This window comes from Triticum aestivum, chromosome 6B (assembly GCF_018294505.1).
Source record: "Triticum aestivum cultivar Chinese Spring chromosome 6B, IWGSC CS RefSeq v2.1, whole genome shotgun sequence".
Lineage (NCBI taxonomy): Eukaryota > Viridiplantae > Streptophyta > Magnoliopsida > Poales > Poaceae > Triticum > Triticum aestivum.
In genome coordinates this window covers 16,530,541-16,536,904 of record NC_057810.1, presented here as the reverse complement: position 1 = coordinate 16,536,904, position 6,364 = coordinate 16,530,541, and the positions used below count along the sequence as shown (strand labels likewise).

At 41.1% G+C, this 6,364-nt stretch overlaps 1 long non-coding RNA gene across 1 annotated transcript; it reads right to left on the bottom strand.

Annotated features, from left to right (window-relative positions):
- Nucleotides 1-668: 668 nt before the first annotated feature.
- On the bottom strand, nt 669-1,277 carry LOC123133153 (uncharacterized). The gene is made up of 2 exons (XR_006465170.1): nt 1,036-1,277; nt 669-959 (listed from the first exon to the last, which is right to left on the bottom strand). It is a non-coding gene; the product is annotated as an uncharacterized lncRNA (long non-coding RNA).
- Between the last annotated feature and the right edge of the window lie 5,087 nt (nt 1,278-6,364).

The following is a 6,364-nucleotide window of genomic DNA, read 5'->3' as shown; positions in this document are numbered from 1 at the left end:
AAGTTGGCCCACTTGCTAGATGCCTCTTGGATGAGGGAAATAGGAAACCAACTATTCAATGTCTTCTTTATATGATTAACTGAGGATTTGATGTTGTAGCACAGAGATAAGTTCATATGCACAATTCACTAACTGAAAAATGTGGTAACATCCTTACGCGGTTACCTATTTACTCGTCTATGCAGATATTTTGAGGAAAATGACCTACACAAATATTCTGTACCTTGGAAGTTGGTAAACTACAGGATTGACTAAGAGAAGCTAAATATATTCTATAACATGGTTTACCAGGTTGTTAGGTAGTTCACCCCAGTTCTCTAGGGTGTTAACATTTGACCTTTTCATTTCTTTTTTGAGAAGATATGTGACCTTTTCCTAGGATGAACTCCATCAGGTGCACAATTATTGGTTACAACGAACATGTGGCTTCTCGACCCATATCATCACAAAATCGAGCACATTTTTGTTTGTTCTTTAAACTTACAGCCACTCCATTTTTGATATTTGCGTCTGTCATTCAAAATTTCTTTTAGTGCTAAATTTGGAGCATAAGAATTTGTAGCAAGAAATTTGATCGAATGTTTCACCGGGGCTAGCATAAAAACTTCTGCTAATAAATTCGATGTAACATTCCAACGATCGAGTTGCTATTAAAACATATAGGAGTATGTTGGAACAGACCAGTGAATTGAAACATACGTGGCTCCCCATGGTGGCATACATGCACGATAACCAGAACTGTTACATCATTATTCAATATTATGACTTACTGGTTCCATCTTATTTTTCCTTCACCTTAGGGGGTGCTTCCTAGTGGAACTTTCAGCAGGTTTCCACGCGACGGCGGGAGGCAGGGCGGAAGGAAGATGCCTCTCGAAGGCAGCAGTCCCTTCTCTTCTGTGGCAGCTGGAGCGCTACCACTGCATCCTCTTATTCATAGCAGATAGATATCACGGCCGCTGCAAGGGTCACGTACGAGCGGCAAGGGTCACGTACGAGCTTGTGCAAAAAAAACTAAGTAACAATTAAACTCACCTGTTACAGTAGATACGATGCTCGGTTCGGCAGTCGATGCACAATGGACTGCCGGAGCAACCACCGGAGCGATACGCCCCGCCGAGATGTGAGGGGAGGCGAAGCCGATGACTCCAAGTAGTAACACGACGCATATGAGAGCTTTCAGAGCAGCCATGGTTCCTTCGTTCTTTGTGTTTGGCACTTAGAACTAGCTGCTTTTTGACGAACACATTTATAGAGCCATCACGGATCGATCGGGGATGGCAACACCTCAACAAACATGGGTGTCCACATCCGTCGCTTTAAAGTCCTAAGATATACTGTATATGGTTAGGCATAGAAATAGATCGAGTAAACATCATTTATTACTCATAGTACTTCTAGTAGTAGTGTTAGTTAAAGGTCACACTCACACTAATAGTGTTAGGTAAAGGTCACACTAATAGTAGTACGTGAGGTGACGCTGGAATCCCCTGCCTAGAGTTCGCCGCCGTAAGCGAGTGGAGCGGCATGGAGCAGCTCGATGCATCTTGCCGCGGCCGCTGTCAATGATGAGTCAGCACAAACTTCATCCACGAGCAGCACGAGGGTGTTACGTATCTGATCATCCACACGGAATTGAGTAAACTAGTTTCTACGAGCGCTTGTAATTAGCGAAAACCTGGGCATTTGAGGGAGATGCATGCGTGGTTTTTCTTATGTTTGTTTCTCTGCCAAGCCCTAGCAGCCCTAGAGTTTGGTTAAACTTTGCTTTTTGCGCTTAAAAAAGGTCATCGCTCCTCTACGAAAATGAGGAATCATTGTTTCTTTGCTCGTAAAGCAATTGTTCGTCCTCACAAAAGCATGATAGTTATCGCGGTGTCGCGCAGCCATTTTGTGTCGCAACAAGGGCCTCCTTAGTGCTCCAACAGTTGGCTCACTTCTGGATATCAAGAGGCGTCATTAACAAGACACGTTTTTTTCTGTGTGAAATGCATTAGGATGAAGAGAGGGCAGTAACCTTGATGAGAAAACTACGTATGGATCACATGTTGATTGTGCCAAGTTTGTATGGAAGACAATGAGGTTATGAAAATTTCTTAAACCACGAACATCTTATTATTTCTGGAACATTTTTCAAAAATTCACTATTTTGAAATTTCGAACTTTTTTAAATTCGCAATAGTTTCAAAGATTAAAAAATAAAAAACAGAAAAAAGTAAAAGCAAACAAACAAAATAAAAAATTGGGGTGTCCAGTCCCGCTCATTGGCCAGCCCAATAGGGGCGTGCTGGAGGAGGGTGCAGCGCGCTGGCATGTTCCCCAGCACCTCACGCGCCAAATTGGAGGTCCTTTTAAACTCGGGATCTCCAGGTTCAGAGAGTAGCACACCAACCACTACGAAAAAGCAGAAAGATGTATAAACAAGGTGGCTCTTTCTAATGAATAACTATCAAATTTTGCATATGTACTTCCACATTTTTTTCCTTTGGGCAGTTTTCTAGGATTGTTGCGTGTTTAATACCTCCGATTGACAGGAGGCAAGGTCACTATGTTTTGAAGAAATTTATATTTGTCTAATTATATTATTATACAGCTGAAGAACCTGAAAATTTTGTGGTTCCAATAAAATTAATTTTGATGTGATTTTTCTTGTATCAATTTTACAACGATAGCACTTGTTCTATGTCAGTGATAAACTTGGTGTGTCGTTGCATGTAACTAGCCTGCCAGCCAATGTATTAGTTGCTATTGTTACTGAATCAACACACCGGTTCTTCTAGTTCCAAACCATTTTTACATGTCATTGTATATTTGTTGGCTACATGTTTTCTGAAAGACAGAGGAAAATTGCAGCTTTACCTTCTTGTGTGTCCTGCTAGTTGATCTTACCATGGACTGTAATAAGTACTGTATAGTTTTTTTAGGCAGGATGTACAGTACTTCTTGCTCTTAGAAATATGTTACCCCTTCTGTGACCATGTTGACCTATGTTCTTTGCTAATGTACTAGGCAGACACGTTATCAGGTGCAGCTAAGGATGCTCTTCTTCTAGGTGCCGATATGCTTCTGAATCAAGTTATGACGGCGATGAATGCTCAGGATAAAAGTGCGGTACGTGCTTTAGGCTTTTACCACCCTTTGTCCAGTGTGGTTCTGTTTTGGCTTACTGTGCGGTCTCTCATGTTCCAGCTTGCATCAAAATTCTTAGCACACTTGGTGACAATGTTACTGTTATAGCTGTACCAGTAGGTTTTCCTCAAAACCAGTAGCTGTTCGACAAAAATGTGTGCAGTGGGTTTCATGCTGATGCTATTAATGGAGAAACTAAAGCAGTGTCAACTAATATCGAACGGAGGGAGTAATATATTTTTATATGATCTAGAAATAAGAATTTATATCATTTAACTACATACATCTAGCATCCTGAGTGACATATGAGTTACGGTTGCCAGTTAGAACGAAAACACTTATCATTTGAGCTACAACCTCTTGATGGTGCACTAGTAGAAAAGAGGGCTTTGGTCCAGGCCGGGTTAGCCCATTAGTCCCGGTTCAGTCTAGAACCAGGACTAATGGGGGCATTAGTCCCGGTTCGTGCGCCCAGGGGCCACGTGGGCCATTTTTCCTGGTTCGTCTGGACCTTTTAGTCCCGGTTGGTGCCACGAACCGGGACTAAAGGGTGCGATGCCCATTACTACCGGTTCGTGGCATCAACCGGTACTAAAGGTTAGACCTTTAGTCCCGGTTCGAGCCACCAACTGGTACTAATGGGGTTTGAGGCATTTAAGATCCTCAAAAACCTAACAGAAAAAAGGTCATTAACAATACACGGTTCCAGAAAGGTACTCAAGGTCATTAACAAAACATTTTCAAAATCCTCAAAAACCTAACAGAAAAGAAGTTAAGGGGCTTTTAAGATCTAGAGTGGAAAAAATTGAAAAAAATTCAAACTGTGGTCAAACTGTGGTCAAACAATGGTCAAACTAATTATTCTAGAATATTAGTGTTACTAAATAATTATTTCAGTTATTTGGAATTTTGGTCAAATCTGGTCAAACTGTGGTCAAACAATGGTCAAATTAATTATTCAAGAAATATTAGTGTTACTAAATAACTATTGTTTTTTAAAACAATAGTTTCAAACTCAAACAGTGAAATGTGTCACTTCATGTTCAAGCAAAATTCCTGAGGGTTAATAGGATTGACATCTTACTATTGTCAGGAAAACAACAAGCGCAGACTTGGAAACGAGGGATAATAGAACTCGGAAGTTAAGCGTGCTTAGGCTGGGGGAGTGGGAGGATGGGTGACCGTTCGGGAAGTTAGATGATTTGGAATGATGAGGGGTGATTAGAGATTAGAGGATAAATTGAGCAGTGGTGAGGGGTGGTGATTAGAGATTAGAGGTTAAAATAATTCAGAAATTTGAAAATAAAAAAATCAAAAAAATAAAAAAAAATCATAAAATTTCCTTTAGTCCCGGTTGGTGTTAACACCAACCGGGACTAAAGGTGGAGCTCCACGTGGCCGCGACCTTTAGTCCCGGTTCGTGTTAGAACCGGGACTAAAGGGGGGAGGTATTAGTAACGACCCTTTAGTCCCGGTTAATGAACCGGGACTAAAGGTCCTTACGAACCGGGACAAATGCCCTCTTTTCTACTAGTGGCGGTGTTACTGATTCTTGAGCCCGGGGAGTGGCTAGCACTGAAAATGATTGACTCGTACCAGCAAACTTCAAGAGCGACCACAATCAATGCATGGTAGGTTAAACTGTCAAAACTTTTTATAACTGATAAGAGTATATGATCTGTTTATTTTGAGAAACAGAGCTTCCTTGCTTTCTAGCTTGCCAACAACGACCAAAGGGGGGCAAAAAAAGAAAAGAAAAAGATAAATAATTAAAACTACCAAAGGAGTATTGACGTGTCATCCTAAGCCGTGCATGATCAAGTTCGCAAGATAAATAATGGTCACTAAAAAATAGTGCACTTGGAGAACAAAACTTGAGCAGGCAGCACAGGAGAGCTATAAATATAGGGAGTTAAGTAATTAATATGAGTTAGCTATAAATATAGAAAGAATTAGCTAGCATGTACCTGGATGAGTAGCACTAGCCTAGCTAGCAGATTGCAAAGTCCAGAGCAGGGCAGCTGGGGATGTGTGCTGACTGCTCTTTCCAGGGCCACCTTTGTGACTTCAAGGGTGTCGTGCAGTCTTCATTATAAGCTCCACACTTACATGCAACGGTCGTGAGAGGTGAGACTGAGGGGGAGGTTCTCGATTCCAAAATCAAAAGGACTAGTACCACTTAGACTACCAGTATTGAATAGGTGCCCGTTCATTGTTGGGCTGAAAGAGATCTCGTTCATTATTGGGCTGTCAAAATTACTCGAGCACGAGAATCCCATTTCACCGCTAACAGTGAGCTCTCCTTCACACTTTCTTTCTCCTGTTAGTGTCTAAACGAGGAGAGCAGGTAAGCCTACAAGGATGCAGAGGTCTTCATGCTTGATCCTCTGCAGTGCAAACTATAACTGCTAAAGGTTGACGAGGGAGCCCATCCAATAGCTTTCATGCACTATTTTGTATCCTCAGTGGTTTTTGATCATAGCTAACATCGATATTCAGCCTCCTCAGATTCAGTAGCTGGCCAAAATCTTGAAGAAATTAAATTGGCTGATTATGCTCTGACCTATTTCAACATCTCTAGTGCTTGCATCTCCCTAATTCCTCCTTCAGGAAATTTAGCAGAGTCGCAAATGCTTGAACTCATCCAGAGATGGGATTCCGCACAACAACCCAGATACTGGAAGTGATCGGGCATGAGATAATACAAGGTGAATCTCTAGAAAAGAATCGCTCTCCTTGGTAGCTTGGAGGGAGAGTTGCTGAACTGTGCTTCGTATCTGATCAATAGTTGGACGGGCAACACTATGGTGTAACAAAGTTCTCTTTGATTGACTTCGATATGATGTAGTCCATGACTGTATCATCAACTTGTCTGTCTCCATTGGTTGGATCAAACTTCTATTCACGAGCTCACTAAAAACACCTCTATCCTAACTCATATACTACATATCTTCCTTCTCCATGAAAGCATCCTTCAGGAATCCAACTTGTTATCTGGTCCTTCATCTTAATAGTAGATCATTTTGTGAACATATTGAGGTATAAGAGACATGATTTTAGACGAGGGTGAAGATCACAGTAACAAAGTGACAAAATCATCATTATCCTTTCTGTGAAATCACTTGTTTCAAGTGCATAACCAACTGAATTTGCTTTGTGATTTATGAGTGATATTAGTGTGGCTTTATTGTGGAGAGAAAACACTGAAGTAAAATAAAAAAAATACATTGTTCTT